Source organism: Mesocricetus auratus, unplaced genomic scaffold (genome assembly GCF_017639785.1).
Source record: "Mesocricetus auratus isolate SY011 unplaced genomic scaffold, BCM_Maur_2.0 Super-Scaffold_100014, whole genome shotgun sequence".
Taxonomy (NCBI): Eukaryota; Metazoa; Chordata; class Mammalia; order Rodentia; family Cricetidae; genus Mesocricetus; species Mesocricetus auratus.
In genome coordinates, this window is record NW_024429197.1 from 32278084 (window position 1) to 32301034 (window position 22951).

At 48.5% G+C, this 22951-nt stretch overlaps 1 long non-coding RNA gene across 1 annotated transcript; it reads right to left on the minus strand.

The window, feature by feature from the left end:
* Nucleotides 1–481: 481 nt before the first annotated feature.
* LOC121144037 lies at nucleotides 482–5475 on the minus strand. Its single transcript, XR_005881382.1, has 3 exons — nucleotides 5384–5475; nucleotides 1037–1202; nucleotides 482–880 (listed from the first exon to the last, which is right to left on the minus strand). It is a non-coding gene; the product is annotated as an uncharacterized LOC121144037 (long non-coding RNA).
* Between the last annotated feature and the right edge of the window lie 17476 nt (nucleotides 5476–22951).

The following is a 22951-nucleotide window of genomic DNA, read 5'->3' on the forward strand; positions in this document are numbered from 1 at the left end:
CATTGGGTCGGCAGGGAGTCCTTAGCCTCTCTCCCCACCTCTGGCAGCTTGGTACACTGGAGGTCAACCACTGAGGCAGGTACCGAAGGTAAAGTCCTTGTCCTGTGACCAGTGAGGACCCTCCTGTTCCTCAAGCATTGTGCTCCTCGGCGAGGCCTGGGAGTCCAGTAGATGTAAGTCTGGATAAAGCCTCCAACTCTCAGCAGGCAGTGGTGGTGCACGCCTTGAATCCCATCACTCTGGAGGCAGAGGCAGGCAGATCTCTGAGTTCCAGGGCAGCCTAGTCTAGAAAGTGAGTTCCAGGACAACCAGGGCTACACAGAGAAACCCTGTCTTGAGCCCCCCCCCCAAAAAAAAAGCCTCCAACTCTGGGTGTTGAGTCTCTGGAGTCTGCTCCATCCACACCTACTCTTCCTGCCTGCCACCAAGGCAGAAAATGAAACCTTTCCAATAAAGAGGGTTTATTTCATGTGACCTCTGTCCAATCTGGGCTGACCCTTGCCTCTCTCATGGAAGAAACTGATCCTTAAAAACAAGCAAAGTTGAAGGCCAGGTCTAATGTCCTGCCCGAACACTCTGAGTTTAGCCTCTCTCTTCTTGCCTGCCCTGCAGTTCTTGGGGCCCCCTGTGTTGCCCAATCCCCTCAGGACATGGAAGCCTTCCAGGCAGAAGTGATTCTGCATTCTTTGGGGGCCTCTGTACCTGCCCACACAGCTTCCCTCGGTCATTTCAACTTTTGAACCTCATCAAGCAGGTGTAGGATCCTGGGCTTCACACCAAGAAGTCACAAGGAGAAAGGAGGAGCCTCTGTCTCTCAGTCTGGCTCCAGGCTTCTTTAGGGGAGGAGGCAACAGTGCCCAGGATCTCCACGGTGAAATGGCTGGAAGGGACCACACCCACCATGTCAGGGGACTCTCTGGTAGGGAGGGACCCAGAGAAGTCAGCAAGTCATTGCAAGTGCCATGCTGGGTTCTAGGGGCTAGGGACCCAGAGCAAACACAAGGGCGAGGTTCTAGCCTGCCTTCATGGTACATACCTAGAGGTAGAGACAAGTGGTCTGTTGAGTTGGAGATGAGCCTGGGCTACATTCTCAGTATGAAACAATCAGAAATAAAAGTGAAACAAAACAAATAAAATGAATTCTCTCGTGGAGCTCTTCGGTCAGGAGGAAACCAGCAGTGTATGGCACAGTCAAGAATCTCCTGTAACAAAAAGAAAAGAAAAAGAATCGCCTGTAACCTAGTTGGTGGGTGTTAAGGCAGGGCTTTCTGAGAATTGAGGGGATCAGGAGTTAGGTAGAGGGACCAGTGGAGGAAGAATGCTCTAAGCAAGGAGAATTTCCATCTTCTGTCCCCAGGGCACCACCTGAGTCTTTTCAAAAAAACTTTTGAAATTACTATTTTATTTTATATGTAGGGACGTTTCAGTTGTGAACTGTCACGTGGTTGCTGAGAGGGGAGAAGCCAGGCCAGTACCTGGCCCCTGGGGCGTTGACAGGGTACAGAGGTAGCATTTCTGGGAAGGAAGCTAGGAAGTGGGCAGGGAGTGTAGTGACTGTAGTTCTAGGTGACTATGGCTGAGGTTCCAAGTAGCAGCAGGCAGGTCACCAGGTAATGCCTGGAGACAGCGTTCAAGGAATGCCCCTGACATGTCATTGGCAGAGTAGAGAGGACATACCTAGTATAAGGACTCAGGCACTATGCTGGCCTGCTCCTGTTACCTGACAGAATGCACTCAGGCAGTACCCTGGGCAGCATCCAGGTGCAAAGGACCCCTTTAAAAGAAAGAACCCTGAGGCCGGGCGGTGGTGGCGTACGCCTTTAATCCCAGCACTCGGGAGGCAGAGGCAGGCGGATCTCTGTGAGTTCGAGGCTGGGCTGGACCAACAGCCTCCACAAGAATACAGAGAAACCCTGTCTCAAAAAAACAAAGAAGAGAAGGAAAGGAAGAACGCTGCTCACTTCTGCTCTCTTTTCTGCTCTTTCTCTGGGGCAGACAGGTCTTTTCTGTCTCCCTCTTCTCTCCTGTCCTTTCTCTGCCTCTGTGTCTCTTTACCTTATTTTCTTACCTCCCCTTCAATACAACTTTCAATATGAGTCCCATCTACAGGTCTTTCTGTTCCCCATCTGCCCACCTCCATCACTTGCCCCGTGGTCCCAGCCCGGGATTGGGGACCCCTCCACCTGCTGTTCCAACCCATTATTCATTATTCCTAACACCTAGGGTCATAACAGTAGGAGCTGGATTGTAATCTGGCCCCTCCCAGAACCCCACTGCACTCCGTGGTTCCAATGACTATCTCCAGGGAGGGCTTGGAGTCCTGCAGGCTCTGCTTCCTATCCTGGTCCCTGCCTGTACCACCCCGTCTGTCTGTCTGCTTTCTGAGACCTTGCTTCTCGCTATTGGAATTTGACTTTATCTCCCCAGAGGTCACCTTGTCCACACCCAGCCCTGGGGATGGACATTCCTCACATTCCAAGGCCCTCACTGGAGCTGGTCCTTCCAGGCTTCCTGCTAGCCTCAGCTCCCCTAGGCAAGACATACTCAGGGTCCATTATGTCTGTCCTGAGTCTAGCCCAGGGCTCTAAGGGTCCACAGTCAAATTCCACCACTCTCCTAGTGGGATGGTCCTTGGGTAAAGTACAGTTCTTTTCTGAGTTTCCAGATCCTCACCTGTGTTTCAGGAGAGTTCTGATGCTGTAGGAGCCTGGTGATGTCCTGTAATGAAGCTTGCCTCTGCTTAGCCTTCTGAGCCTGTTTCCTCCCTTCATTTGGTTTTTAAACATGATCAATTAATAAATAACTTATTTAGTGGGGAGGTAGTAGAGTGGAGTAATGCTACAGTGTGTTCCTGTAGAGGCAGAGGACACTTATGGGAAACTGGTTCTTCCTTCCATCATGTGGACCCTGGGAATCAAACTCAGGCTGTCAGGCTTGGCAGCAAGAGACCTTACCCACTGAGCCGTCTCACCAGCCCTGTTTTTATTTTATATGTTTGTCTGCATGGATGTGTGTGTGTATCACATGTGTGCCTGTTGCTCATACACCAATGTGGGTTGGATACTGTGGAACTGGAGTTACAGTTGTGACCACCATGTGGGTGCTGGGAACCGAACTTGGGTCCTCTACAAGAGCAGTTACTACTCTTGACCACTGAGCCCTCTCTCCAGCCCAGCCTCTTCTTCATTCTGCTTACTTATCTTCCTGAGACAAAGTCTCATGTAGCCCTGGATGTCCTCAAATTCACAGTGGCCCTCCTGCCTCAGTCTCTTGAGTGCTGAGACTACATGTGGTGAGCTGCAGCTCCGCCCTGCTGGTTTCCAGTGACACTTCTCCGTGCAGTCGAGGGCGGGCACACGTGCTCAGTGTGCGATGGTCCATGAGTCGAGGGCTGGCCCGTGTGATGGGTGTAATGGTCCGTGAGATGACCGAGTCGGAGACTCCGCTCTCCCTAAGCCAGCAGACTCTAGCTGTGCCTTCAGGCAAAATCTGGGGGTCCTTAGCAGGTCAGGGAGCCAGGTGACAGTGGCTTCAGCCTCTGTGGAAAGCAGTAGCTCTGATGGGAGTAAGGCAAGGAGTCTGCAGCCAAGGCAATGGGTCCCTGCTCTTAACATGATTGTGTCGAGCTCCCCCTAAGCCTTTTCTAGTCTCACCCCCCTCAATAGGGTTGGAAGGGCACAAGAGACTATGTTCTCCGAGCTTAGGCTCTTGTTCTAGATCACGTTCTAGGTGCTGGGCTCTGAAATTCTTGGCCTGGTAGAGAGCCTGCCCAAGGAGTCCCCCAGGGACCAGCCGTTGGAGGCTACTTTAGCCTGCATATTTCTAGATCCCTGCTCCTGGAAACTCCTGTTCTTGCCTCTTGGAGAGGACCCTGGAATGGGCCTGCCATGGCCAGAGCTCATGCTGAGGGGCTTTGTGTCTGCTCCCCGGTTTGGCTCAGTTTCCTGCGAAGGTGTTTCCAGTGAAGCCCAGTGAGGGGGCAGTCAGCAAAACAAACTTCTGAGCTCCTCTGCACCTCCCTCACTCCAGGCAATCCCCTAAAATCTCAAGCATCTTAGAAAGAAATCATAGCAAGTTTAGAATGTAGGTTGGGATACTTGAGTTGTTTGTTTGGTTTTGGTTTTTTCCAAGACAAAGTTTCTCTGTGTAGTCCTAGCTGTCCCAGACCCCGCTCTGTAGACCAGGCTGGCCTCCAACTCACAGATCTGCCCGCTTCAGTCTCCCTAGTGCTGGGATTAAGGGCGTACATCACCACCACCCGACCGCCTTTTGTCCCTCTTTCAAAGATTTCCTTATTTTTATGTTTTGCCTGCAGGAATTCATGTGTACTGCCAGCAGAGGCCAGAAGAGGGTGCTAAATCCCCTGGATCTGGAGTTACAGATGGTTGTGAACTCTCCTGTTGGTGCTCAGAATGCAACCCTGGACCTCTGGAAGAGCAGCAAATGCTCTTAACTGCTGAGCCATCTCTCCAGTCCCAAGTTTCTATCCCTGGTTTCACTGGGTATCCAGTCAAGGACACAGAATTCAGTCGGGCAGGGTGATTCTCTCTTCTGTGACAGGGCCTGGCAGACTGGCATGCTGGTTGGGGCACCTACACTTCACAATCAGGGGCAGCTCTAGGCTCTGATAGGACTTATTGTCATCCAGCCCCTGGGGCCTTTCCCTCTGTTTTCTGTGACATAAGCCTCTTAGCTCCACAGTGAAATGTTTGCAAACTGGCTAGCACCCACACTACAGGACTGCTTGTCCAAGTCAGAATTTCAGACCCCTCCTCACCTTAGACAAGCCCCTCTTTCTACCCTGAAATGCTCCCAGTGACCAACCTGAGCACCAATGATCCATAGGTCACCACCCCGCTGTGGCTCATTGCATGAACACCTCTAGGTTCTGTGTCGCCTCACCTTTCCCGGACCTCACTAGCTTGAGCCTTATCTCCCAGGACCACTAACTTATTATTATTTATTTATTTAATTTTGGTTTTTCGAGACAGGGTTTCTCTGTGGCTTTGGAGGCTGTCCTGGAACTAGCTCTTATAGACCAGGCTGGTCTCGAACTCACAAAGATCCGCCTGCCTCTGCCTCCCGAGTGCTGGGATTAAAGGCGTGCGCCACCAACGCCCGACTCCAGGACCACTAATTTATCCAAACTATTCCACTGTAGGGCAGTTTGACAATCAACCACACGACCACTCCTTCCCAAATCCTGGAAATTCTGGTCCCTCCAACTCTAACAGGACCCAGGCTATTCCATGTGGCTGTCAAAGCAGGGTGGGAGCAATCTTCCCACCATCTGCGCGCTGTCCTTTCCACTGGTGGCCTTCCCTAAGAACAGTAGCTGGTGTTCACTAACTCTCCCTCCATGCATTTTTGTTCATAGGTCTACCTTACTCCTCACATCCATTCCAGGAGGCGGGTTCTGTGACCACCATTGTTTCACATGGTAACAGACGAGGTTCAGACTTCTTGGGGACTGGAACTCAGGTCTATCGTCTCCAGAATGGGGGCCTCCGATGCCGCACTGAACTGTTTCATGCAGCCTCCTGCAGCACTGGATTGGTTTGGTGGAGTGTTTCTGCCTTCTGCAATGAAGGGAGATCCAAGGGGTTTCTGATCCACTTCTTGAGTTCAGCAGTTAGTGGTGGTACCGGGAGGTGCCGGGCACCTGGTGCTGTTGCCTGGGGCTCTGGTCGCCTGCGGAGCTACTGTGCCCCTGGAGAGCAGGCAGGTTCCCCGGAGAGCCAGCCTCAAGCCGCCCAGCTGGGGTGGGCTGGGGGCCAGATGGACTGCTCTGCGGAGGGGAGGCTGGGGCCGCCGGGCAGCCTGTTGCCATGGGGACCGGGGGCGGCTGCCCCGCCCCTGTAGGCGGGGGAGCAGGTGGCTGGACGGTGTGCGGGCTGGGGGGAGGGGTCGGAAGGGGCCGCGCGGGTCTTTGCCAGCTCCCCTGTGGCCCCCTCCCTCCTCTAGCAGTTAGGGGTCTGGGCCTCGGACTGTAGCTGGGGCACCGCCCTCCAATGACCTCTGGTTCTCTTGGCAACCCTTCGCCTTCACCCACCCTCAGTTTCCCCAGTTGTAACTGGAAGAACTGAACTAGGAGGTTCCTTGGACACTCCCTGCACAGTTGCACAATACCCTCCCCCCCTTTTGTTTTTGAGACAGGGTCTCACCATGTAATTCTGGCTGACCTGGAACTCACCCTGTAGGTCAGGCTGCCCTCACACTCAAAGAGATCCTTCTGCCTCTGCTTTCCAAGTGCTGGGATTAATAGTGTGTGCCAGATCAAAGACATTTTTAATTACATAGTTGAGTTGTTGACTGGTCAGGGCTGCATGAGTCCCCCATCTCAAAAAACAAAACAAAAACAAAAAGGGCTGAACTATTTTTTTTTTTGTAGCCCTGGGATAAGGCTTGGAGGGCTGAAGGCCGGTGCAGGGCAAATCTCCTACTTTGCTCAGATGGAGGCATTGTCTCATCAAATGATGCCTTCCGTAAGCCCCAGAACCAGGCAGTTTTGCTTGAGAAAGCTGGTAGACTCTCGGCACCTAATGTGTCTTAACACCGAGGCAACAGCAGCCCAGAGAGCCCTGTGATGGACCTGTCTAGCACCACAAATTGGGGCGGAGCTAGAAGCAGGATGAGAGAGCTGGCCCCCAGTGCACCACCCCTCACCGGGGTCAGGTGGAGCCGGAACCAGGAGTCAGGGTGGGGAAGCTGCCCTGAGAAGATACCCTAAGGTTCCAACTGCCAAGGAGGCAAGAAGGTTGCTTCAGGGCACAGAACTGAGGCAGAGGCTCAGGCTGTCACAGAGACCACTGTAGCTGTCCTGCCCCCCCCCCATCCCCATCAATGATGGTGACAGTTTTGGCTCTGTCAGCTTTGGGAGCTGGAATCTTCCTAACTCAGCTCTGGTGAGAGAAGGGCTGGGGTCCTGCCCCTTCTACCTCTCTCTCGGGGATTCTCCAGCTCTCCTTCCCCAGCTTCCCGTATCCCTAACTGAGCAGGAGCCTTTCTTTCCTAGGTGCTGCAGGCGCTGGGGAACCGTGGGTGCTGGATCCTAGCTGACGGCAGGAGGTACTTCTGGCTGAGATGGATGGAGGGCTAGGACTCAGGAGGAGGAGCTGTGCCTTTAAGGTACAGCTTGCTGCAGGAGCAGGGCATGGACACACACACACACACACACACACACACACACACACACACACCAGTCTCTTGCACAGTCATGCAGTCACACAGCCATACACACTCCCAAGCTCTGTTTTCTCTCCCCATCCCCCTACGCACTCCCCCTTCTCTTTCCCTCTCTCTCCCTACACACACACACACACACACACACACACACACACACACACACACACACAGAGCCGCATTTGCAGAGGCAGCTCTCCCTCTCCAGCTTTCCCTAAGGTCTAGTTTTCAACAACAGGAGCACAGGGAGGAAGAACAGGGCAAAGAGCTCTGACCTAGAAATGGGTTTGGCCTCCTCCTATGCCTCTGGCCTAGGAAAGGGGCTTGTTTTTCAATTTGGCATGCCTGCCTGGGGTCAAGGCTGCAGGAGGCATACAGGGCCTGCTCAGGAGACTTGGAAGGAGGACAGACATTGGGGGAGAGAGAGAGAGAGGTTGCTTGGCCATGGGCCCAGCCTGTTGGACACAAACCCAAGAATTAGAGGGGGGCCTCCCCCACTCATGAAGAAAAAAAAGTGAGGTTCACTTTCAGCACAAAGAAAGCAGGCTTGGGGACAAAATCGGTTATAATTGGGCCTTGGCTACAGAAAGATGGACCAGTGACCTTTTGACTCCTGAGGCCTGCCCTAGGGGGGCCCTAGATTCATACATATCATTCTATACATTTAGTCAAATCCTGGGCTAGAATTTATTTTTCAGTTCTAGGGATCAGGTCCAGGACCTTTTGAATGCTAAGCAAGTATTTCCTTCATCTTACCATGCTGGGAATGGGACCTAGGGCCTTATGGGTACTAGACACGTGTTCTGCTGAGCTACATCTCAATACACAGCCCAGTGTCTCAGTCCAGTGTCAATCACACTCTGCAGGATCAAAGAGGGCACACTTCAGCGGACATCTTGGTGGCGTCAGTCCCGATCCCTTGGAGCTGTTGTAGGTCCCCTCCTCTGGTAGGTTAGATGCCGAGGAAGAACTGTCAGAGACAGAGAAAGCAGATCTTACACCAGACACCTGACCCTGGCTAACAGGGCGAACTAGGTTGTACTCTAGGTACTGCTACATGGCCTGCTGTCCCCTTGCAGTGTACCCAGTAAACTTTTCTTTCTGATAACATGACAGCTCAAGTCTAGAATTGCAAGCACATGAGAGCCTGTGGCTGGAGGAACATGGAGTTCTAGGATAGCCTGGGCTACACAGTGAGTGAGACCCGGTTACTGTTGGTCCCCAGCCCTACGGGGTCTCTGTGAGTTGCTGGTCAGCCTACAAGTGCAACCTATTTTCCAGTCCAAGTTCTTTCTGTTTTCTAGTCCTGGCTTCCTGCCCTGGCCTTGACCCTCTGACATCAACATCCAACAGGAGGAAAACAAGCTCTCTTCCACCTGGGGTTTTTCCACTGTGCTGTAAGCCTGTATATAAGACTACTCCCTCCTACAAGAGAGAGACCTCTCAACACTTGTAATAAAGACTCTCTCTCTCTCTCTCTCTCTCTCTCTCTCTCTCTCTCTCTCTCTCTCTCTCTCTCTCTCTCTTTCTCTCTCTCCTGGCAATAAAGACAGCACATGCATTCTCTTCGTACAAACAGCTGCACATCTTGTCTTTCTTTTCCTGATACCTTGGACTTGCTTGTGGTGGGTGCCACAATTGGAGGCCTCACTGAGACTGGAAAAGAAAGAGAGACCTAAACCGTTGGTGCAGTGCGGCTCAACCTGCTGCATCTGCTGCCACTGCAGATTAGCCTTGAGATACCAACATCCAGTGCCTTGCCGGGACTGATCAAGTCATGAAAATAGGTACCAGTTAGAAAGGACAGGACTCGGTAAAAAAAAAAAAAAAGAGATTGGGAAAGAAATAAGACTGGGAAAGAAATAAGAAAGAAAACTCAGGAAAGAAAGGAATTAAAAATAGGTTGATTTAAACCTCCAGGCTTTTGCCTGACATTGAGATCTGGAAAGAAAGGGGAACCTGAGAGATCGCCCTCAGTTGGAGGGTGGATTGAGTAAATCTTCAGGCTTTTGCCTGAGGGATCATCCTTGGTTAGAGGATGGATTGGAAATGGGTAAATTGAAAATGGGTAACAGTAAACGAGGTGCTGGTATTAAGTAAAAGAAAAGGAAAAGATGCCGGGCGTTGGTGGCTCACGCCTTTAATCCCAGCACTCGGGAGGCAGAAGCAGGCGGATCTCTGTGAGTTCGAGGCCAGCCTGGTCTACAAAGTGAGTTCCAGGACAGCCTCCAAAGCAATACAGCGAAACCCTGTCTCGAAAAACCAAAAAAAAAAAAAAAAAAGAAAAAAAGAAAAGATGGAATGAAAAATACATGGAGATACCGTGTACTGTTGTATTGTTTTTGAATTGTTGAATTGCTAAAAAAGAAACAACTGCTAAAACACATTTGATTATCAATGCTGCTGAATTAATCCAACTTATATATTTTGAAAATGCTTTGACTTCTAAATTTAAATATAAGGACAGGTTACTTGGAAAAAGAATTTCCACAGAAAATAAAAAGCTATGGGTTCCTTCCAGACTAGTATGGCTTGATGAAGCAAGACCACCTGAAGCAGTGGCCCAGGTGATCCAACATCTAAAACAGCTGAGATGATGCAGCCTTGCAGACCACAAAAACAAGGACTTCAACAGGTTCCTGTTTTTTTGTCATGATCCCCATGGTATTTCAGTGCCCCTTAACAGCAGGAAGTAGTTTGGAAAGAACGACACCCACATTCCCAAATATTATTTATAAATGTTTGTTTGCATTGTTGGTTATTGATACAAATTGAAAGGTCAGTTTTGTGAGTCATCTCTAAAAACTTTTGGCCAAAAGCCTGGCCTCTCCACCCTACATCTACAAAGTTACAAGGAGTGGATATAGCTATAGCCCCTGAGTGTAGCTCAGAACTTCTCAAATGGAGGGATGATGAGGGGCATATAGGACTTTTTCAACCTTTTGTTTTAATTAAAGGATTGGCTGAAGTTGTTCTGTCATAGAGATGTCAATTAAGGAAGCTTCATTTCAACAAACTAATCATGACCTAGGGAAAAAGGATGACTGAAAGATGTATGTATGTTCTGAATGTATGATGTGGCCACACAAGTATGTATGAAATGTGATTGTGAATACGTGAGTGTGAACTGCTTAAATTGCCTTGGATATGATTAAAAGGATACTTAAGTTGCTTTGGATATAGTTAAAAAGCTACCTAAATTGCTTTGGATATAGCCAAAAAGAACATCTAGCCAGTCAATGTCTTAACAGGAAAGGTTGATGATTTGAGTCCTCAGAGCCAGTCAGTGAAAAAATAGCAAAAGCCTACAACATGGCCTGAGAGCCAAAGAAATCTGTATAAAAGATTCTATAGAGTAGCAAACAGTTCAAATAAAATTTCAAAAAGTAAAAAAAGGGGGAGTAATGTCCCCAGTCCCTACATGATTCATTAAATCATGCACTCCTCATTTTAAATTTGTAAATGTGGATGCCAGTGAGCAATCTGCTGCAGACAGATTCTGGCATGATGGAACTTGAGTGACTTTTTCTCAGGTCAAATGGAGATATCCATGCACTAGACAGTGGAGAAGACCCAATTCTGCCCTAATTTGGGGTCGAGGGCATGTTTGTATTTTCTTACAGGAAAAGAATAAAGCTCAGGGCTCCTTAAATAACTTAGTCCAGGTAGGAATTTTACATCCTTAAGCCTGTTTGCCTACCCTGGCACACATTTGTGTTACCCCTGCCAAAGTTTATACTTATCAATTGACCAATCAAATTATTAGGATAAATTAATTTATATATAAAGAAGGGGGGAGATGTTGGGCCCCAGCCCCACCTGGTCTCTGTGAGTTGCTGGTCAGCCTACAAGTGTAACCTGTTTTCCAGTCCAAGTACTTTCTGTTTTCTAGTCCTGGCTTACTGCCTGGCCTTGACCCTCTAACATCAACATCCAACAGGAGGAAAACATGATCTTTTCTACCTGGGGTTTTTCCACTGTGCTGTAAGCCTGTATATAAGACTACTCCCTCCTACAAGAGAGAGACCTCTCAACACTTGCAATAAAGACTCTCTCTCTCTCTCTCTCTCTCTCTCTCTCTCTCTCTCTCTCTCTCTCTCTTTCCTGGCAATAAAGACAGCACATACATTCTCTTCGTACAAACAGCTGCACATCTTGTCTTTCTTTTCCTAATACCTTGGACTTGCTTGTGGCACGGGTACCACACGTCACAAAACAAAAATAGAATTCTTCATTCTTCTTGAAGATGCTGGGATCAGTTTCTCTCTCTTTCTCTCCTTTCAGTCCCTTCATTTCATATTTTTCTGACCACACTTTTTTAACTCTCATAGCTAACTCACAAGGAGGGGAACTCCTATTTATGCCTCAAAACCTAGCACAAAGAACAGCACTTTCCCTATCTCAGTCCCTTGGGCAAGATGATCAATAAGTATCTAGGCTTCTTGTGTTTTCTGGAGTGAGAATATTTGCATAATTAAATTAGCACATATTGCTCTTCTCACTTTATATCACCTTTTCATCCTTTAAACCCTGTCTGCCTATGTGGTAGGGATTAGCTTTTTTCTTTTTAATTAATTAGTTAATTAATTTTTGGGTTTTTCAAGACAGGGTTTCTCTGTATTTTTTTGGAGGCTGTCCTGGAACTTGCTGTGTAGACCAGGCTGGCCTCGAACTCACAGAGATCCGTCTGCCTCTGCCTCCCGAGTACTGGGATTAACGGCGTGCACCACCAATGCCTGGCTTATTTTTATTTTACATGTATTAGTGTTTTGCCTACGTGTATGTCTGTGTGAGGGTTTCAGATCTTGGAGTTAAGGACAGCTGTAAGTCATTATATGGGTGCTGGGAATTGAACCCGTGTCCTCTGGAAAAGCATTCAGTATTCTTAACCACTGAACCATCTCTCCAGTCCTAGGCCAGCTGTTTAATACACAGAGCAAGCTTAGCTAAATCACTAAACTACTCCAGTTGGACATTAACCAGTATTTTTTTTTTTTTTTTTGGTTTTTCGAGACAGGGTCTCTTTGTATTGTTTGGGAGCCTGTCCTGGCACTCACTCTGTAAGCCAGGTTGGCTTCGATCTCACAGAGATCTGCCCGCCTCTGCCTCCCGAGTGCTGGGATTAAAGGCGTGTGCCACCCACACCCTGCTCATTAACCAGGATTTGAAGCCTAGTATCTGGTATAAAAGCTCTGCTTTCCTTGGTTTCTGGCAACTATTTGTTTGATTGGTTGGTTTTTCAAGACAGGGTTTCTCTGTGTAGCTTTGGAGCCTGTCTTGGAACTGGCTCTATAGACCTGGTGACTGGCCTTGAATTCACAAAGATCTGCCTGCCTCTGCCTCCCAAGTGTTGGGTTTAAAGCTGTGTACTTGTTGACAACTGTTATTAGACACCTGACCTATAGAAAGAGTGAACCTATGACAGTTCTCAGAAGAACTCGACTGATGCTACTATGATGCCTCTTCAATTCTGTAGAATTTTACTGAGCACTGTCTAGACCCAGACTCTCTGCTGGGTACTGAGATAAACAGACACCATCTCCCATCCCTGCAGACAATGAACACAAAAGCACAGTGATAACCTAGGTGCCTGGGGTTGGGATGGTGAAGAGACAAGGGCCAGAAGCCTCAGCCCAGGTTGGGTGGGCAAGTGCCAGGAAGCAGGACAGGAATCTTGAGGAGGGAGTGGGAACCAGTCAAGTAGCCTGGAAATGCAGACGAGTCCGAGTTCTTCGATGATGCCAAGGAAACTTGAGTATCACAGGTGGAATGGCGGCATCCCTGAGTCCATGCTTCGGTTGGCTTTCCTCCAGAAATCGTGTAAAATCGGTGGATTTGACAGCTGCTCTCCACTATCTCTAGCCCAGAGTTCTCTCCCTGGAGTCTACCCCAGGATCAGCCAGAAGAGACTGGTATGGCTGGGATATGACTCAGTGGCACAGTGCTTACTCAGCCTGCACGAGGCGGTGGGTTCAGTCCCTGCACTGGACAAATGAAAAGAGGATAGCCAGGATCCTGGCTCGGCTGCTCCTTCCCAGGGTTCCTTCTTCATCTCCCTGCACACAGAGGCAGCAAAGGGCAAGCAGGGGACATTGAAGTTGGAGCACAAGACTCCCTCCACAGCCAGGCGTTGGTGGCACATGCCTTTAATCCCAGCACTCGGGAGGCAGAGGCAGGCGGATCTCTGTGAGATCGAGGCCAGCCTGGTCTACAGAGCGAGTTCTGGGACAGCCTCCAAAGCCACAGAGAAACCCTGTCTCGAAAAACCAAAAAAAAAAAAAAAAAAAAAAAAAAGATTCACTCCACCATTAAAGCCCCTGGAGAAGATGTTCCTCCCTGCTTCTGCACAGACAATAGCACCTGAACTCCAAGCCTGTTTCCTACGGAATGACTGAGTTCAGGACTGGAGAGTTATCATAAGAAACCCACCATGGTGTGTGTGTGTTCCCATGTGTGATTGTGGACGCACATGTGTCACCTCATACATGTGGAAATCACAGGGCAACCTCATACCAGTCCTTGCCTTCCTCCATGTGTGGGAGAGGCTGTCTTATTTACTATTGCATGTACCAGGCTAGCTGGCCCATGAGTTTCCGAGGATTCTCCTGTTCTTACCTCACATAACCACAATGGGGTTACCGACACATGTTTGGCTTTGTGTGAGTTCTGGGCATCTGAACCCAGGTCCTTACGTTGTACAGCAGTGCCTACCCACTAAGCCATCTCCCTGGCCCTTATTTATTTATTGACAAGACTCAAGTAGCCAGGCTAGCCACCAACTCACTGTGTAATTAAGAATGACTTGGTGCTAGGTGGGATAGCACAGGGAGGCAGAAGCAGATAGAACTCTGTGAGTTTGAAGCCAGCCTGGTCTCCATGGAGTTCTAAGATACCCAGGGCTACATAGAGAGACTCTGTCTCAAAGTAACAAAATAAAAGGAATGGATTTGATCATCTGCTTCTCCATCTTCCATCTTCCTAGTGGAGGAATTACAGGTTGCACCACCATCTGGGTGTTGGGCCCCAGCCCCCATGGGGTCTCTGTGAGTCACTTGTCAGTCAACATGTCCATCCTGTTTTCCAGTCTCAGTGCATCCTGTTTTCTAGTCCTGGCTTCCTGCCCTGGCCTTGACCCCCTGACATCAACATCCAGCAGGAGGAAAACATGCTTTCTTCCACCTGGGGTTTTTCCCCTGTGCTGTAATCCTGTATATAAAGCTTCTCCCTCTTACAAGAGGGAGACCTCTTAGCACTTGCAAAAAAGACACACACACACACACACACACAGACTCACACACACTCACACTCTACTGGCAATAAAGGCAGCACATGCATTCTCTTAGTACAAACAGCTGGACATCTTGTCTTTCTTTTCCTGATACCTTGGACTTGCTTGCGGCATGGGCACCGCAATTCGAGGTCCCTCCAAGATCCAGAGAGACTTGGAAAGACTGGGAAAGATCGGCCAGAAAGAAGACTTGGGAGAGGAGAGACTTGAGAAAGAAAAGATTAGAAAACAGGTACCTCAACTTCTAACAGTAAAACTGAATGGTCAAATCTCCAGGCTTTTGCCTGAGAGGTCACCTTCTAAGGAGAAGGTGTATTGAATTAATCTCCAACCTTCACCCGATCCACTGAGGTCAGGAAAGTAAAGGCGAACTGAGAGATCGCCCTCAAAGGCTGGCAATAGGTAAAGCTATGAGGGTCGGTGTATTGGAAAGGGGTACCAAGTTAGGGGTACCAGATTAAATCTCCAGGCCTTTGCCTGTCACCAAGGTAGGGAAAGAAAGGGGAACCTGAGAGATTGCCCTCAGTTGGAGGGTGGATTGAGTAAATCTTCAGGCTTTTGCCTGAGGGATCATCCTCGGTTAGAGGATGGACTGAAAATGGGTGAATTGAAAAATGAGAAACAGTAAACAAGGTACTGGTATTAAGTGAAATAAAAGGAAAAGATAAAATTATATGGAATGGAAAATACACAGTGAGTCTGGATACTGTGTGCTGTTGTGTTGTCTTTAAACTGTTTAATTGCTAAGAAAGGAACAAAAATTGCTAAAAGACATTTGATTATCAATGCTGCTGAATTAATCCAACTTATATATTTTGAAAATGCTTTGACTTCTAAATTTAAATATAAGGACAGGTTACTTGGGAAAAGCATTTCTGCTTTTGTTTCCACAGAAAATAAAAAGCTGTGGGTTCCTTCCAGACTAATATGTTTTGATGAAGCAAGACCACCTGAAGCAGTGGCCCGGGTGATCCAACATCTAAAACAGCTAAGATGATGCAGCCTTGCAGATCACAAAAAGAAGGACTTCAACAGGTTTCCGTTTTTTTGTTTTTTGTTTTTGTTTTGTCATGATCCCCCTGGTATTTCAGCGTCCCTTAACAGCAGGAAGTAGCTTGGAAAGAATGACCCCCACATGGCTGGAGAGATGGCTCAATGGTTAAGAGCAGTGGCTGCTCTTCCAGAGGTCCTGAGTTCAATTCCCAGCAACCACATGGTGGCTCACAACGATCCATAATGAGATCTGGTGCCCTCTTCTGGCCTTCAGGAACACATGCAGGGAGAACATTATAAACATAATATAAAAAAAAAAGAATGATACCCACATCCCCAAATATTGTTTATAAATGTTTGTTTGCATTTATACAGGGTTGATAAAAATTTAAGGTAAATTTTGTCATATATAAGGTGCTAATTTATATAAAAAGAAGGGGGAAGATGTTGGGCCCCAGCCCCCATGGGGGGAGTCTCTGTGAGTCACTGGTCAGTCAACATGTCCATCCTGTTTTCCAGACTAAGTGCATCCTGTTTTCTAGTCCTGGCTTCCTGCCCTGGTTTTGACTCTCTGATATCAACATCTAGCAGGAGGAAAACATGCTCTCTTCCACCTGGGGTTTTTCCACTGTGCTGTAATCCTGTATATAAAGCTTCTCCCTCTTACAAGAGGGAGACCTCTTAGCACTTGCAAAAAAGACACACACACACACACACACAGACTCACACACACTCACACTCTACTGGCAATAAAGGCAGCACATGCATTCTCTTAGTACAAACAGCTGGACATCTTGTCTTTCTTTTCCTGATACCTTGGACTTGCTTGTGGCGTGGGTGCCGCACCTGGAGGCTTCTTTGGAGTTTTGTCACATCTGTTTACACTGTCTACTTATTTGCCTCCTCCCTCTTTCTTCCTTTCCCTCAGTTTCACTCTGTTGCCCAGGCTGGCCTTTTTTTTTTTTTTTAAAGATTTATTTATTTATTATGTGTACAGCATTCTGCCTGCATGTATCCCTGCAAACCAGAAGAGGGCACCAGGTCTCATTATAGATGGTTGTGAGCCACCATGTGGTTACTGGGAATTGAACTCAGGACCTCTGAAAGAGCAGCCAGTGCTCTTAACCGCTGAGCCATCTCTCCAGCCCCAGGCTGGCCTTTTTTAGGCTCCTGCCTCAGCATACTGACTAGCTGGGATTAGTGGACTCAGGGTACCATACTTAGTGACTTTTTAGTGTATTCCTTGAATTAGTTGAGTTTTGTAAAACTTTATTTAACAATGAAACTACATCAGTACTCAAAACGGAAAACCAGCATGACTTTTCAAAAAAACCAGAAGGCAAGGATAAAAATAAACTCAAGGAAAACAGAACCAATTCTAGCTTAGATGTTCATGCCTTCTAGGAGGGTTCTTTCTTTGCCATAAGGGCAGAGTCACCAGGGTAAGAAAGGTATTAACACCAGGTGTGGTGGCCAAAGCCTGTAACCCTGGCACTCAGGAGGCAACTGACTGCAGATGTACATGTAGGACTGTCTCACAATAAATAAAAAGATTTTTAAAGATTATCAACTAGCCGGGCGTTGGTGGCGCATGCCTTTAATCCCAGCACTCGGGAGGCAGAGGCAGGAGGATCTCTGTTGAGTTCGAGGCCAGCATGGTCTACAGAGCGAGTTTCAGGACAGCCTCCAAAACAACACAGAGAAACTCTGTCTCGAAAAACCAAAAGAAAAAAAAAAGATTATCAACTGTTGCTGGGTGTTGGTGGCACAAGCCTTTAATCCCAGTACTCAGGAGGCAGAGGCAGGAGGATCTCTACCAATTTGAGACCAGCCCGGTCTACAGGAGCTAGTTGCAGGGCAACCTCCAAAGCCACAGACAAACCCTGTCTTGAAAACCAAGAAAAAAAAATATTATCAACTGTCACACTATCCCTTATCTGAGCCTTGTCCCCTAAATGCAACTGAAGAAACAATTTAAAAGAATTTGGATGTGCCAGGTGGTGCCACAGCCTTTAATTCCAGTATTCAGGAGGCAAAGGCAGGCGTATCTCTGTGAGTTCAAGGCCAGCCTGGTCTAGAGAGTAAGTTCCAGGACAGCCAGGACTACACAGAGAAAACTTGTCTCAAAAAAAAAAAAAAAAAAAAGAAAAGAAAAAAAGAAAGAAAAAGAAAAGAAAAGAGATGGTTCACCAGTTAAAACTGCTTGCTTTCCAAACCTGACCTCCTAACCTTTGAAACCCAATGTAGGGAGAACTGACTCTTAAAAGTCATCCTCTGACCTCTACAAGTGTGTCCTCCCCCACATCTCAAATAAAAATTAAAAAATAAACAAAAAGAAGAATTTAGGCTTTCTTTTTGTGGTGCCTGAGACAGAACTGAGGGTCTTATGCAAGCTCAGGGAAGTGCTCTACCACCTTAGCTACATCTCCAGACACCTGCTGGAAGAACTTTTGTTAAGATTCAGGGGGGCTGGACAGATGGCTAGGTGGTTAATTCCCAGCACCCACATGGTGGCTCACAACCATTTATAATGAGATTTAGTGCCCTCTTCTGGCCTGCAGGTGTACATGCAGAGCATTGTATACATAATAAACAAACCTTAAAAAAAAGATTCTGAGTCAGAGGACAAGGGTGGTGCTTACCCTTAATCCCTGCACTCAGGAGGTGAGTTTGAGGCCAGCCTGGTCTACAGAGTGAGTCCCAGGACAGACAAGGTAACACACAGAGAAAACCAGAGACAGAGGCAGAGGTGGGGGGGAGGGAGGGAGAGAGGGAGGGAGGGAGGGAGAGAGAGAGATTCTGGGGGCTGGAGAGATGGCTCAGCAGCTAAGCGTACTTGTTGCTTCTCCAGAGGGTCCCAGTTTGGGTCCCAGCATTCACGCAGAAGCTCTCAGTTATCCATCCCATGGGACCTGACACCTTGACTGACATAAGCAGCAAGACATTTAGATCCAGGTCAAAAAACATCTAAAAATGTTTTAAAGACTAGGTTCTGTTTGTTTATTTTTTATGACCCTGAACTCACAGAGATCCATCAGTCTCTGCCTCCCGAGTGCTGGGATTAAAGGTGTTTGCCAATACTGTGCCCAGCCAGAGGCTATTTTTGTATAGCTTAGTCCGTGGACTTTGGAACCTTACCCCTCTCATCCCACTCACAGCCTGTACCACACTTGGTGTAAGTCCTCTGTTCTCTGGAGGGAAGACGTAGCCCAGAGTCACTTGGCACTGCAGTGACTACCCCAGGCACTCACGATTTCCAGTAGTGGCAGAGCCTGGCTGAAAAAAAGCTGGGCTGAGTGGACAGCTGGCAGAGGAGAGCGAGCGCTGTCATGGAGCCAGCTCTGCGTCCCTAATACCACTAGAAATTATAGGTCCCTGTCCGAATTGTCCCCTAGTTTTCTCTTGGGGGCATTAGGAATAATGCATGAGCCATGAGCGGGACCTTGGCGGATTCTATGGCAGGCGAAGTTAACTGAGGCAGAGGGACAAACTTGCCAGGCAGACAGAGAGCTTAGTGACAAGTTTTATTAGAAAGGGGAGGGAGGGGGAAAGAAAAAGAGATAAAGAGACAGAGAGAGAGAGAAGAGGGAGACAGGAAAAGTCCTGTCCGCCCCAGGGGAACAGCAGGAAAGAGAGCGTAAGTCCTCTGCACCTGCATGCAGACTGTGAAACCGTGGACCCCTGGGCTGAGCAGGGTACACTGCCTGAGTGCATTCTGCTAGGTGACAAGGTCAGGCCAGCATAATGCCGGAATCCTTACACCTACAGCTTTCTACGAGGTGGTGTCCGCTGAGCTGCAGACTGGCTCCCACCTGCTCCTCTAGCCCACAGGCAGTCCAGCTCAGCGATCTGCTCCACTTCACCAGCATGCATTGGGCTATAGCTGTTGAATGGATGAGTTCACGAATGCCCATAGCTCTGTTTGACCCACAAGCTTTTCTTCATCTCTAAAACCTCGAGGAGACGCACCCCTTTTCTAAGAAACCTCCACTGAAATTTCCCAGAAGAGTTCATCACCATCAGATACCCAGCAAGACTCTACACTTGCTGTGTGCCAAGCACCATGGGCAGTTCCAAGGAGGGCAGAGTGAACAGGACAAGACCCCGCATTCCCCCGTTGGCTTCTCAGCGCCCAGCCCCAGGGAACTCTGTCTCCAGTGGACTAGCCTGCAGAGTGACTCTGTTTGCACCTGGAGCTCCTGGGCTGGCTCAGGCTCCCGGCTAAGGCCGTCGCAGTATGTGGCTGATTGCATTGTCATCCAGCATGCATCCCTCCCCACCCCAAGCTGGAATTTGGAGAACAATGTGAGCTAGAACAGGAGGGACGCAAGGCTGGCCACTGTTCACTGAACCCTGAGAATCTGTGCGGTGACAGGCACCTGGCCCACATCTTGGCCATCCTGAAGGCACACACTGACCTGGGATCCAGCCCAGCCCTCCAGACCACACAACTCCCCAGCGGCCCCTCAGCCCTACGGGAGCCTCTTCCGGAGGCTGGATTCCAGGAGCCTCCTCTTTCTAAGCCCTGCCCTGCACACCCCCTCCCCCAGCACTGGCCTGGCTTCCTGGAATTTCTCCTCCTAATTGAAACCAAACACCGGGGCTCCTCAAGGGCTGTGCCCCAGAGGCCCCGTGGGTTTCTCTTTTCCTCCCTCCTCCCTTTCCCGAATGGGGCCTCTGGGGGTGTTGGGGGTGGGGTGCTCAGTCCAAGGCAGTGCGGGAGGGGGTATTTTTTATCCTGAATGAGGAGTAAGGGGCTCTCCAGCTGTCGGCCTGTGAATGAGCTAGACTTGCCTACTTCGCAGCTGGGGAAGTAGTGAAGGACAGACTGGTGATCTGGGCAAAGGCGGCTGGGATGGTCGGGTCAGCTGGGACTGACCCAAGAAAACCCTGGACCAACCCTGTCTCAGGCAGTCTGGAGACTGGGACTATGGGTTGTGAAAGTCAGCCCCATCTAGACCTTGGGCAAGTTATTTCCTTCCCTGTCTGAACCTAGAGTTCCTCAAGGGACCAGGATGGGGATATGTGTGACTTGTCCCAGGGGACATACATAGCTACCACATGGTCTTAGTGATGAAGCTAGACATGCTTACCGTTTCCATTATATCTACAGGGTCGGAGGGAGACAGCCTGAGAACACATAGGGCTGTGGATAGCTGCAGTTGGGAAGGTCGCTGGGGGTCAATAAATGTTTGTTTAATGAAGGAATTCTCTCCACTTTTAGCAAACATTTACTGATAGTCTCCCTTGCTTAGAAGCGCTGAGGCAAAACCCAAAGACAGCAAGACTTGAGACCCTGAAGGTGGAGTCTGGGAAGACGCAGCCCATTGTAGTGCCCAGCAAGAGCCCCAGGATGACCCTGCAGGCTGATGCTGTGACCAGGAAGCAAAAAGGGCGGGGACCTTGCAGAGGGCCTGACCAAGGCAGGACAAGGGATAGAGTAGTTATGACAGCTCTCCAGAGAAAAAGAACCCAGTAACCTCTTTTTTGTTTGTTTGTTTTGTTTTTCCAGACAGGGTTTCTTTGTGTAATACTCCTGGCTATCCCGAAACTCACTTTGTAGACCAGGCTGGCCTCAAATTCACTGAGATCCGCCTGCCTCTGCCTCCCGAGTGGTGGGGTTAAAGGTGTGCGCCACCACCACCCCGCCAGAGTGACCTTGATGTCCTTTCTTCAACCAGCACTTATCATGCAAGTCACCGGAACCCAGGTGCTGCTGGAGGCATGAAGCTATGCTGGGACCCCTAATGTGGACTGGTGTTGGCCAGCCAAGAGGAGAAGCCTCCCCTTGAGATAGCACTGTTCCCTGCTAGGCCATTACCACATCCTTTCTCCTGCCCTATATCCATTTTAACAACTGTGGTGGCCCCTCCTTCTCTTCCTCCTCCTCAATAGCAGCAGCTGTTCTGGAACTCACTATGGAATCCAGGCTGGTCTCCAATTCATGGCAATCCCTCTGCCTTCCAAATGCTGGAATTATAGGTACCTGCTTTCGCTCCTTAACTTTAACTACTTTATTCAGAGACAGGGTTTCTCAGTGTGGCTGCGGAGCCTGTCCTGGAACTCACTCTGTAGACCAGGTTAGCCTTGAAGTCACAGAGACCCAGCTGCCTCTGCCTCCCGAGTGCTGAGATTAAAGACATTCACCACCACTGTCCCATACTTCCATTTTTTAAAAAAGATTTTTATTTCATGGGTATTGGTATTTTTGCCTGCATGGATGTGTCTGCACCTCATGTGTGCAGGGCCTATAAGGCATAAGGGGGCATTGGACCTTCTGGAATTAGAGTTATAGACGGCTAGCTGTCATGTGGGTGCTGGGATCTGAACACCAGTCCTGTGGAAGAGCAGTCAGTGCTCTTAACCACTGAACTATCTGTCTGGTACCCTCAGTTGCCTGTAACTTCTTGCTTACATGTCTGTGTTGCTCACTGTGCAAGTCAAAAGAGTGAGTCACATCTTATTTTATTCTATAGTAGCCATATTGAATCCATTCATTCTTGGATTATGCATTCTTTTTTTTCATTAATTAAATTTGCTCTTTGACAGTCTGACACACACACACACACACACACACACATGTTCTCATCATCACACTGTTTTATCTTCCTCCTACCCCCATCACACTCCCTGTCCCCCCACAGGTTCTCTTCCCACAGTCCCACCTTTTTTTTTTAAAGATTTTATTTATTATGAATACAACATCCTGCCTCCATGTACATCTACACATCAGACTAACTGTGGACAGGCACAATGTAATTTTTTTTTTTTGAGACAGGGTTTCCTGTAGCCAAGGCTGGCCCTGAATGCCTGGTCCTGTATCAATGTGCTCAGCCACATTTTGCTTGTTAGCTTGTGCATGCCTTACTGACGATTTAACTCTACCACTGATCTACACCTTCTGCACCCCTTGCCCGCCTTTGACTTTTATTTTCAGTCGGATAGGGTCTTTCTAAGCTGACTCGTCAAGGCCTTGAACTTGAGAATCTTGACCTGCCGCCTCCTGAGAAAGTGGGATCACTGGCTTGGGATACTCTGCTTGGCCTAGTTTTTATTGTTGTTTTGGAGTCTAGACTGGCCTAGAAATCTTTTTGTTTTTGTTTTGTATTTTTTCAAGACAGGGTTTCTTTGTGTAGCCCAGGCTGTCCTGGAACTAACTCTGTAGACCAGGTTGGCCTTGAGAGATTCTCCTGCCTCTGCTTCCCAAGCACTCAAGATTACAGGTGTGTGCTACCATGCCTTCTATAGTAACTACATTTTTAAAAGAGGAAGAAACCAGTTAGAATTTCTAATAATTTTATAAATTAAGTCCTATACATCTAACATAAGAAAATGAACAAGCTCCTTTATTTTGGTTTGGGTGCTAAGTCTTCCTGCTAGCATGAGTCTATTCTGATTGGCTGCACTTATCAGCCACTTGCAGTAAGTGGTCACCATGCTGGGCGATGGATACTAACTAGATGTGGGTTCTTCAGGCGTAGGCACTTC